Below are 12909 nucleotides of genomic sequence, written 5' to 3' on the forward strand. Positions count from 1 at the left end.
GAAGACATTACGCAATAAATAATGAATAATAAATGAACACCGTGAATAATAAATAGACGGCGGATGTCTATGCATTTCTGAAAAATTTAAGCGTGCAAGGACGTACAATAATAGTTGCAGAGAAATATATGAAACGATCAAAGCAAGGTATTCATTGAAATATTTAGAATCTAGAGGGTGGTTCGGTCAGATACTATTTTTTCAATCGCCCTCGTAAAAGTGTGAACTTATATAAACATTAATAATCTAATAGGACACGTTATTTCAAGCAGCTTCGTTTGGATACTATCTTGCGTGGTGATATGTCAAAGGCGGATTAACGGTAGTATATTGGTCCCGCTTCCTATATTATCTTCCGTGAACGTTACCACATCGATCTTTGTTGTCAGTTAATAAATATCATGCAATACGGTGTATTTCGTAAGATTGATCGCGCGAATGGAATATTTCTCGAAGCACGGGAAATACACGTCGTATTTTATCCATCAGTTTGTTTATACAAATGTATGAAACATATATTCCGCGCAACTGAAACACCTTGTTCCTCTTTCCTAACTGCAATTACAAAAAGAAATGAAAAACAAAAAAAAGTTAGACAAGCTATTATTTGGAAAGATTAAGAAAAGATGTTAGAATAACTTAATATTGGAAATATCAAAGATATTTCTTGTATCCTTTGTAAAAATGTGTACCCTCCTTTATTATATTTTAAAAATGTCGCTAAAAGTACAATTTTCTTTAATTATTAAAATTAAAATTGAAATTAAGCATAACTTTAGTTTACACAAAAAATATGGTAGAAAGTATGATGCATATCTAAAATTTCTTAAATGATAAAAATAATTATCAAAACGTAGATTAAATGTATTTAAATTATTAGTTAGGATCGATAGTTCCATCGTTGTTTACAGAAGATTTATTGCGCTTGCTAGGAAGTTGAATTCTTTTCGCACAGATGGCGTGTTCTATACCGACCTGTATCCCTTGGTCTGATCAATATTCTGGCTACATCACTTACTGAGCGTCTATGCAGAAATCTGCAATTCGATTTGTCGTACTTTGGCTCTTCTTACAAAAGCTTTTACACGTTTATAGCAAGAATTAACGTTACAAATTAACAGCATCCGTGCCGTGTACTACACAGAATTATAATTCTTGCAACGTAAATATTTGTTGTAAAAACAAAATCCTTAAATAATTCTTTTTGCTTTACGTTTCTATTGCTACATCCTATCTTAGCATTTCCATTGTTTTATACTTTTCGAAAGTCATATACATGTCTTTGATGACTCGCTGATTTTTATATTAAGAAAACAGCTTTTTTTACTTGAACCTACCCCTCAAACAGAATTTTTCTACATAGATTAACGACCGTCTATTTGTCAATTTTCCGACAGATAAAAAACACCGTTTATTTTTCCTTACTTCTTTTATCTGGAAAAAATGCTGCTACCTCTTTTTTCCTTCGGTGGAATATGGTTCTTAATTAAATCGCGTCAATAGAGTGACGTTTTCCAGGGAGATATTCGATGAAGAAGTTGCATTAGGATATACAAGTAGAGCAAAGTAACATTCCTGATATTTTCTTTACGTAACGAAAATTTTGTATTTTGTTTCAAAAAACCTGTACAGTAATCTTCATCCTTTTCTCAATTTTTTTTTATCGTTAGAAACAGTACAAGATACAATCTTCAATTTATTAATATCGTTGCAGCAACATTAGTGGAATATGAAAGGTTAAAACAAAAGGTGCTTTTCATCTAAATTCGTAAACAGGCTACTGATAACAAGTACCAGTTACGTTGGTGATTAAAACGGTTGGAACCGTAATTCGAAAATAGAATGTTGCAGTGGTTACTACGGAGAGTGGTAACTCATTGATGTAACAAAGCGGTTAATGTAACTAATGTAAGCCAGGCTTACAATGGTTGTTGCAAATTGAGCGTGTATGAACAAGGTTCTCGCGATAATAATTCTCGCTCTCATTCTGCTTTGTAGCACTGTTGGAACATGCAAATGTTACTTGTAATAATATATAATATGCTTTAATTACGTAAATTTGTAACGAAGTGATTATGCGTATGTCGAGATTGGGGAAGCTATACTTGTTACACCGATTATCATTAAAATATAATACTTCGAATTAGTAAGATTGATAAAGTAATATTTGCTAATTACATTTGTCGAATATTAGCTGATTCGTTACAGCAAGTATTGAAATTAACATGTAAATGATGTTATTTCGAAAAGTTAAAGATGGTCCTCTTTTAAAGAGATAAGTGTGTATTATGGATAACGCTTGGCAATATTCAGATTGAAATATCATTTACAAAAAATTAACGAACTACATCTGACTAGTGAATTCAGAAATTCACTCGAAATCTAAAATACCGTTTTATTTACAAAAATCAAGGTAATACAGTTGAACGTAATTGAATTTTTTAAGCCATATATAAGGAAGGATATTTTAAACAAATGAGACGAAGAAGTTACTTCTTGATTAAATAGATTTTTTATAAAAGTGATAGGACTTGGCGAATGAATTTATTACTAAAGTTTAACATTTTTGTTAATAAAAACAGAATATTTTAAAAACTTATTGATAGCTAAAAATTGCTTGATATTACATATGAAATATTATATATTTTTATATAGGAAAGATATTTTTCAGATACTTTTTTCTGGAATTGTTTGCTACGAGCTATACTCACTACGTCTTAGTTATTTTTGCATTTTATGCGAATTCTATATATTTTTGTATCTTCGAATCCACAAATTCATACGAATCTGTAATCTAATCGTCAGACCATGCACGAGATTCGAAGCCATTCCCAGTCATCTAAAGTTGTGCGACTGAATCCGATTTTAATTAAAAATTTTCAGCCAACGAGATCACACGTTTTCTAACGATGTCGGTCCGCTTTACGATCGCCCATCACCGTCCCAGAAAAAGAATCGTGAGACATGCAATTAAGTAATTTGCCTTGTCCATCGCGGAGGAATTATTCGTGGTATGCTATTGCTGTCGTGTCAAGTTATTCAAATTATTCAAATTGGATCATGTGACGGCTGTGCATGTGGTGTTCTGCCCCCTGCGCATATATCATCGAAGGGGCCAGAAGTTGTTCGCGTGAGAAATGTTTCAATGATGATAACCGGGGCTTTCATACTAATACACCTGGGGGAGCCTGCCGCGGAAAAGTATATCGTTTCCTTGTGGAACGTCGTTCGGAAGGGAGCACGTCTGAAATAGGGTCAACGCGGTATCGAGGAGTACGTAGGGTATTTTGAAAGAAAGACTCGGCTACTTTTATGACGTACATTCGTTTCATCGAAGCAGGCGCAGCATAGGTTCTGAGACGATATTGCTTTTATACAGAGTAGGGTCAAAATATCAGACAATCGGACAGGAGGTGATTCTTTATACAAGAATGTTGAGCTTGAGTAATAAGTTCATTCGTCAAGTCCTATCATTTTTATAAAAAATCTATCTAATCAACAAGTAACTTTTTCGTCCCATTTTTAAAAAATATTCTTCCTTATATATGGCTTAAAAAATTCAATTACGTTGAACGTATTTAATTTATATCTATCAAACACTTTCCATAATAGTTTTTTAAGTGAATCGATTAACGAAAGACGAAGGAATTTATTATTCAATCCGATAGATTAATTCTGCGACGTATTTTTTAAGTCACTTTCGATCGTGATTTACTATCGCTAAAACGTTTCGTAAGCTTGAGGAACGTATTGTTACAAACATAATAACACATTGCGGTACAACGAGGAACAGCATACGATCTCTTGAAAATAATGATTTTTTTATTTACGCATCTTTATTATGTAAAATATTACTCTAGATTATGTAAAATAATACTCTATGGAACTTTTGCATCGTATAATTTATATTCGTAGCTGTTCGCTCGATACATCAACCGAGCATTAAGGCCATTAATCTACGAACGGCAGAGAAAGATCACATACAACTTTTAGTTGCTGAATTTTAATCTCTTTCCTAACAGTGTACCAAGTTGCTTATAAATACGTAATATGCATTGTATCGTTTTAAGAACAGACAAGCAGAGTGCAGCGCATTTCGCGAGATCTTCCAAAGGTCGGGTAAAGCAAAATTATACGTCGTTTAATGGCAACGTGGTAGCGATATGCGTTGCTCGTATAACTTGAAACGGCATTAAACGGAGAATTGCGTCTCAAAATGAAATATTCCTTGTAAAACGTGCATACAGAGGATGTATGTTCGGAATTTTGTAACTTTAACCAACCAGGGGTTAAGAAGATCGTTATTTTCTTGAATATAACTGGATACAATATTTTAGCATTTTTGTGTTGTTTAGAATTGTTAATAGCCACCGAAATAAGTATTTCGCTTTATTTCTTTCTTCACGAAAAACATGAATTTCTCAAACGTTTCTGCACGGGTATTTTCCTTTTGACGTTTCAATCTGTAGAAACATCTTTCAAAGCTACACATCATACATATGGGGTTAAGTATCGAATAACCCTGGAAACAAATATTTTCCACAATTATTAGCACGCCACTGTTGCATTAGGCGTTATCAATGTAACGAGTTAAGAGTCACATTCGATACACAGTCTCGCCTTTGTTACATGTTATTCTTGACACGAATTTCTTTAACGAGATCCAATCAGAATTCGCTGTCATAATTCAGCCTATTTCGCTCCATCATTACTATCGATCTTGGACAGCAATTTCCTTCTTTTTGTTGGCCAACATCGTCTACCTGTTTTCCCATTAACGAAATGTTTCCATAACGTTCCCACGACTTTGCTTTCCTCTCCGTTTTACCGAACGAAATTTTTCTCTCGTATTGAATTTTTGTACATCTTTTACCCAAGTAAAATATAATTCCAGAATAATTTCTTCCAACTGGAACAGTGCATTAAAATCATAAACTTTCCGCTAGAAATCTACTGTTAATTATTAACGCTTGTGTTATTATAACGTTACACATATTTGCCGTATCAGCTATGTGGAAGATTTTCGACCGTATTGGAGGATAATTGCTTATTGATATGCCTGGTGATATCACGTGTTTCTATTTATTTTTCGAAAAAAGACAATTTTTTGTAGATAAATATAACATTTCGATTTTTTAATAAGAATTTTCTAATATTACAACGTTTCCTGGTGGTTCCTTAGGTTACGTTCTCTTCTCAATTTACGAAGAATTTTTTACATTATAGAAGAGTTCTCCATATTTGTAGGACACGAGATGGAAATTGTGAAGATAGAAGTTTAAAAAATCACATATGGATCGATGAATGCGAATAATTAAATTCTTTATTACACGAGGATTTCATTAATGAAATAAATCTTCCGCGTGTAAAAGTAAGAAAATTTCATTTTCGCTATCTTCGAACTGCTACTGACTGAGTATGCATAGATACGAGTATGATACAGGAGACCGCCTAACATGAGATTCTGAATCATACGGTGACGTACGAGCATCATAGTGGGTAGGATATCTAAATAACGTTAACATGATTGCATTCCTTCCTACATCTCGAAATAGGAAGAGCGGAGAATATATTCGCTACTGTAGAGAATAGTTTCAAAGGGACTGAGGAAAAGAAAAAAAAGCGGATATTGACGAATATCGCGGACAATGTATCGAGAAATTTGGAGGACGCTTCGGAGTTGGCATCGAAAAAAGGAATAGGACGAAATCAAGGCCCGGTGTATCAGAGGGAAACGGATGATGAATCGGAGGAGGCAGGGTAGGATAGCTAGCAGCTTAACGACTAATATCGATTTTCTCACTTTTGTAACTATACGTATGAATATCAGAGCTGTACGTCTACGTTATCCTTCCACGTCCATCTTGGTGTTTCGTTCTTTTCCTGATCTCATCGTACTGGACGGTGGAAAATGGATGCCAATGAAGTTTTGTTAAATAGAGCTTGTTTACATAAAACTGTAAATATTCATTTCGATTATTTATTATTTAATCGAAGCTATTTAATTAAAATTAAATTGTAACTAACGTATAACAAATATGTATATGTGTAATAATATGGAAGATAAAATGTATAATAAATAAAATTTAGGTATATAATTCACATAGTTTTGTCCACGTATTTTTGTCCCCGACTATGTGTGGACCCTGTAACCTACTTCTTTTCAAGGTACCGTGTTGGAGAACAGAGAAGGACGTCTGTAAAGCGGCCCTAGTCGACCGCTTTAAGACGAGATTTGCGTGGATCCGAGCTTCTGTGCTAGATTGTGCTTCTGTTTTGCGAGCTTGGCCCAGCTACTCGTGTTTCCTCGTACAGTTATCGCGGTTTCCCCTTTTAATTCAAATTGTTCATGTTGCGTAGGATTGCAACGTGTTATCATTGCGTTGCAAAGCTTTCAACACGATTACCTTAATGCTTCATGGCTTTTCATACGTCGAATTAACTTTGCGTTGATCCTCTGTGTATCGTATTTTGTTATATACCGATGCAATAATGAAGAATAAAATCATAACAGATCCTACGTGCATCCCATACAGGCGAGAAAATTGTCAATTTAAAAAGAATTAAATAAATTAGAATTAAGACGAACGATGAACTAGGTTTTTAAACTTCTTCCTTTCCTTTAACTTTTAAAGGAAAATGAAGGATCGAATGGATGTTTAATTTAGATATTGGGCGATAGCTTGGTCGAGTAGAGTATGTATGCGTCATGTATGTGTATGAATATTAAAACTTTGTGACCAAAGTCCTGCATATTTTTTAAATAGGTTACGAATCAATTTTGAGTATTTCGGAAATGTAGGACACTGGCCGTCTTTTTGTACACACGTATGTACAATTAATATATTTTGTATTTTCGAGCTATCGCGGGGAGATGCGGTCGCGAGAATACGCGTCAACGGGAGTCGTAAATTCCCGTTACGATTATAATAATCGATACCACGAATAGTTCGATCCCCTGATTTCGGTTAGGATAATAGGGAGTGGTTGTTGTGGTATAACACTGGGATTCACAGAGTTATAAAAATATATATTTCCAACATTTTATACAATCACACAAAGTAGTAACGCCGTTGATTAAGATACAGATAACGAAGAGACGGATTATTCTTAGATCAGAGAATCCGTATATATGTTGACCTTGATTGTTCGTTGGTTATGAGAACCGATCTAGTGACTCTCCTGATGGCGTAGAAGCGGTAGCAGTAGGAGCAGTCGGAGCAGTAGGAACAGTCTGACGGATGAAGGAACTGTGGGAGCTATAGGAGCTCTAGGCCCGTGAGAGCTGTAGCAGCTGTCGGACTTCTGGACACTGTGAGAGTCAGAGGAAAACTCGGCCTTGTAGGCACGTTGAGAGATATAGGGACTCTGAAGTTTGTTCTTATGTGATTACGGAGGAAAGCTCGGTATGGGTGTGCCCTTTGAACCAAGAAAGCGGATTCGTTGCCCACATTTTTAGTTAGGAAAATGAGGGCAATGATCCGCGATGCCGATTGGTTATGATGTTGGGAAGGAGGATGGGAGGAAGAAGTCTCTTACCCACGTGATTCATGGGCGATTTTGGCGTAATTTGGAAGAATGTATAACAGACCTAAGGACTTTTTAAGTACCAGTAATAAACCGAAAATACTTGTAGGATTAAAGATTCCTGCCAACTAATAAGACTCGGTTTATGGTGGGGCCTTAGGTTTATTGAAGGTTTCTCTCGCGCGGACCTTTTCGCGCGACGTAACATATTTGCTAACATATTATTTTTGTCATAAGTTATTAATATTTATAGGATTATACGCGGACTTTTTTCATTTTTATAATTTTTCTTCTTCCTTCCAATAAATTCTACCTATCCAAATATGCATTAATAGTGCGCGTCGTATCGAAATATCTTCTACAATAAAAACGTGACGGCTATTAAAGGGCATGTTATACGAATCGATTAAGCAAATAGTTATGAAATGCGGGGAAAATTTTCTGGCCATTAAAAAAATCGAATACTTTAATACGAAACTGGAAAGTCGAAGAATTTTATACGCAGGAAGTTAAATAACTCGCAGAGGGACACGTCTAAAATTGCACTGTAACGAAATTCTTATTGTTTACTGCAAATTTTGAAACTCTAGACCAATTTCCTCGATCTGTGAATGGATTCTGAATAATTCGAGAAATTTGAAGTGGATTTTATAAATCAAATTTCTGTTTACGTCGTTCTTGTTCGTGCATAAGGATATGAAACTACAGTGTCAAAATGAACAAAAGTAATATATTTGATATGATATAATGACAATTATTAAACATCGCTTCGTCCTCACTCTGTTTCTCTTAAATATTAAAATAATTATGCTACAAGACAGTCCAACTACTATTCAGCCGTTCCACGACGACATTTTCTTGTTACACTGAGAGTTTTATCCGTGAAAATATTTTAATGTCGCTAGTGGATTAATTCGATATTAAAATTATCCGCTGGAAGGTGACACGAATTAATTAGAAAGTTATTAATCAATATACGAAAAGGAAGGAAATGATGGGAGTTAACATTTTCAAAAATTAATTAGCAATTGCAATAATAGTAGACGCGATAGTCGCAGGTTGAATGGTGTAGTGACAAGATTTTAACTTTTCTACTTTTCAGCGAATTGAATTTTGTGCTTTTCAAGGAATAGTTATAACCGTGATTAAAAATATTGCCTGAGCGTTTCTCCTGCGTTACGTAAAGCCTGGTAGCATTTTAAACGAATGAATTTTTAAACGAACGAATGAATTTTAAAGAAATGCAGTCCAATATAAACATTGACAAAGCGACAAAACATTAAAATGAATTTTTTTCCACTGCAGCCTTTTTTCCACATCGTAAACTGAATAAAGAACGGTTTTCACGATGCTTCAAGTTATTTTTGTTACAATTGCCTGAATATTACTCGCTCTTTCGTTCTTTCGTCTCTTCATGAAATTTGCATGTTCAAAAATTCGCAATTTTTCGCATGAAATTCGATGTACTATATTATAAATATAATCATATTAGGTTGTCTGAAAAGTTTCTTTCGTTTCATAAGGTGATAATAGATGAGCAACAATTTCTGTTTTATATTATTTTATTGAATTAGGTGTGATCCATTTCGTTCTATTTCTATTATTATGTTCGTGCGTAATTTAATAAACTAATATAAAACAAAAAACATTGTGCGTCTATTATCTCTTTACAAAATGAAAGAAACTTTTCGGACAACCTAATATAATCGGCGATGAGGATATGCGAATGCTATGCGAAAATATAGAAATAATTTTATAAAGAATAATTTTGCAGATTATAAATCAGTACAAGAATTATTAATAGTATTCGGTTGCTTATACAAACGCGTATTTTACAGAAAATTGATTCGTCTTTTCTTTCAAAAAATTGATCCGCGTATTATTTCGCATAATTTCATACGTTACACAATTTTCGCAGATTTTGTAAAGATTATATTTCGTACACGTCTATCGTCTCTTTTTTCTGTAATATCTGGTGTTTGATAACCAGCGCTTATACTGAGGACTTCGTTATTCCAGAATATTTTCACAATTTTCAATATACTTATCATGCGTAAGTTGGCATATTACATTTTCATATTTCCCATATTTCATTCACATATTTCAACATTCATAATCTAAATATTATTAATTTTTAATCCCATCGTGTAATTATCTCATTCTCTCGCGTCACTGATAATTAGATTTTACGCATTTATAGGAGATTAAAAAGCGTAAAATTACACGGGAAGCACACGGTATGAACAAAATATTTGTACAAAATATCCAATGCCTTTTATGATATTCGAAACAATTCATCTGTTTGTAACTCCTGCAAGCTTGCGTAGTCGATACTGCTATGAACAACAGAAAAAGAAAAACAAAGAAAGGTCAAGGCATCCGCGATAAACAAATTACAAACAATTTGTCGCGAAAAAGATCAGTATCCGCTTGTGTTGAGGTTGACTGATAGACGAACAAGTGGATGAATTTGTAATAGAAAAATACATTGAAATAAGTGTAGTATCGTGGACAAACAAGCCTAAGATATCGGTTGAACCATAAACAATATCGCGAGAGCCGAGGCGTCGTCGGGTCCATCAATGTGTCGTCGGTCCTTCAATGGAATAGTTTCGTAGAAAAGGCCTACGTGACCCTGGCCACGGGTGTTTGCGGAACACATGCGTGGAGAGGCGAAAAAGAAGACAAACGGATGCGAGAACAGTCAGAGTTAGTTGAGAAGTCTTACAGTGTCAGTTGAGAAGTTAGAGAGTGAGTGCAGAAGCCGCAGAGAGTGTTAGTGGAGGAGCCGGAGAGTATGAATCGGGAAGTTTAGAGCCGAGTATGATAATAAGATGCACGACGATATTGTAATCAGTTTGTTGTATTGAGTATTGCTTGTTAAACTAAAACTTAACTTCAAATAAAACATTACTTGTCCTTACTCTAAGACCCAATTTAAGATACTACATAAGTATAGGTATAAGTATAAGTATTGGTATATGCTGATCCAAATCCTCACTCTTTCAATGTTACAATACAATAGAATTGAATATGCAGCATGTTCATACATTTATAGCAAAGGACATCATCAAAAAGTTAATTTTGGTAGCTCCAGCTGAAGACTACAAGAAACAGCAATAGAAATCTAGTTATAACTCATTTGTTTCTAATGAGACCTTGTAACCCAAATTAAAATTTATATTCAAAGGCACAATAATATGGACCTTGTTGAAAATGATAACGTGATTTCGTGCTCGTCCTCCATATGCGGATGCGCTAGTTAAAAAAAAAAAAAAAAAGGTAAGTAGAAGATTGTTCTAGATACAATCGATAGACTCAATCGATTGTTTTTAAGATGCTCTTTTTCTTTTTTTCCCTAGTCCATGTAAGTGTGTGCAATAAACGTTTTTCGGCTCAGAACGGTGTGATAGATTTATTCGTACAATATAGTAATAACTATTGTGACCCTACCTCTGAATATAAAAATAACAACAGACCTTCTCTTATTTTGAATTCTTTTCACTAAATTCTATTCTCTTCGTAGCAGCTGTTTCCAGGTCACGGATATACAAAAGTAAAGATGTAGAGTTTTTCTTGAAGTAATTATTGGATTGGCAACTAAGTGATTGCAGATTTTGTCAATACTATCTAATGACAAAATCCGCAATCACTTAGTTGCCAACCCAATACTTCAACAGCTTGTACGGATCCACGTACTGAAACAGTAGCTGTAATTGCAAGTAAAAAGAGCAACGAGTATTGGATAGTAGGAGCGATCGGAATTGCTTGATTCGAATCGGTGTTGCTTTGCAAAGGTTGACGCGTATAATGCGTTTGTTGCTCGCGCGTCGATGAAAAACCGCGCTACCGGAAACCATTATCGATCAACGTGTCTCGTTGCCGTGATTTAGCTGTTGGGAAGCTCGATAGGCCTGGGAGATTCCAATATCGTCTTGAAAAGAATTCGCTTTGTGCCCGCTAGCACAATATCGACGAGCCGATCGGTTTGTGCTCGCGTGTCCGTGCCACTATCGCGTTCGTCCATCCTTTTAGTTTTTAAATTTAGTAAAGTTTCTTTTTGCGAAAAGCGCACAATTGTACAGTTACCGCGTGCACTGCACCATACTTTGATATATCCGTACGTGGTGGATTTAGGGGATTCAGAGGATTTATTGGGTTGGCAACTAAGTGATTGCGGATTTTGTCATTAGGTAGTATTGACAAAATCCGTAATCGCTTAGTTGCTAATCCAATAGAGCAATTTAGTTTTCAAAGTGGCGGGAAGGGGACGAGTCGATCTATATTATCACGTTTAATGCAGATTTTGACGAAGGAATATAATGACAAAGTTTCAACTTTTTCTTCGCCGATTAAATCTATTTAAACTTGAAACTATCTTTTTTAAATGGTTAATTTTATGATTAGTGGGTGGCTGATAATGAACGTCGCTGGATCAAAAAGCCGGTTTTAAGACCCATCTTCAAGTTTGAAATTCTATAGACAGGACATACAATGGTTGTAGGAAGAATGTCGACATCATTATATTTATTATAGCATTTATATAGAGATTAGGTTGACGTAGATTGAAAGTTTTTCTAAAAATTCCATGTCTTTGACGATAAACATTAACGATAGACAGTTCCGCGATTATGAAAGTATGATGGAATCGATGTGTCTTACGTATGAGTATAAACATGCATCATCCTCGACGTCCTATCATCCAATAAATCATGTTTAGTTACTATAGTCTCGGTACAATTTATTCATCTTTAACCATGCTATACGTTACGTCCGTAATATGAGATATTAATTTTCTGACTTTTCTAGAATATCGATTACGTAAAGGACACCATGTAAGCAAAGAATACGTTGATATTAAGAAGTAAATGAATAACAACGATAGAGAGTGAGTGACCGTTATCAACAACATATCTATTTTCTTAATTACCGTTTCATCTTTAATAGTTGCAAAGTCTAAGAAATTATTGGAACTTAAATAGCAAATAATAAGTATTTCAAATTCAGTCAGACGTGTCACAAATTTATAAATTACACGATACAAAAAAAAAAAGAGAAAAAAGAAAAGAAAGAAGTATCAAAAGTTAACAGTTAAGGAGACAGACAAGTTAGTTTCTAAACGACAGTAAACGAGAGAGCGTACGTCTATGATCAGAGGCGTAATTTCTGTAACTTTACGTGAAACTTCTGATAAAATAAAAACTCGTGGTACGACCTAATGCGTCGGTGAATGCATTAAAAAAGGGTAGTTAGTTATCTGTTAATGTCTCGATTAGTCGCATTCCAAGCATTCACCATGCAAACGTTCATCGTTGAATAGGATAACCGGTGCGCAGCGAGAAAATTATTGTGACACAGAGTAGTCGGCACGCGAGGCTTGGT

At 34.7% G+C, this 12909-nt stretch overlaps 2 protein-coding genes across 4 annotated transcripts in view; one reads left to right on the top strand and one right to left on the bottom strand.

Annotated features, from left to right (window-relative positions):
* The window catches only part of LOC126915589 (phospholipase DDHD1-like), a 410369-nt gene that overhangs the window by 80872 nt on the left and 316588 nt on the right, over positions 1 to 12909 (bottom strand). The window lies entirely within an intron of this gene.
* The window catches only part of LOC126915585 (potassium voltage-gated channel subfamily KQT member 1), a 143532-nt gene that overhangs the window by 37899 nt on the left and 92724 nt on the right, over positions 1 to 12909 (top strand). The gene's annotated exons all lie outside the window — the stretch shown is intronic.

Source organism: Bombus affinis, chromosome 4 (assembly GCF_024516045.1).
Source record: "Bombus affinis isolate iyBomAffi1 chromosome 4, iyBomAffi1.2, whole genome shotgun sequence".
Classification (NCBI taxonomy): domain Eukaryota; kingdom Metazoa; phylum Arthropoda; class Insecta; order Hymenoptera; family Apidae; genus Bombus; species Bombus affinis.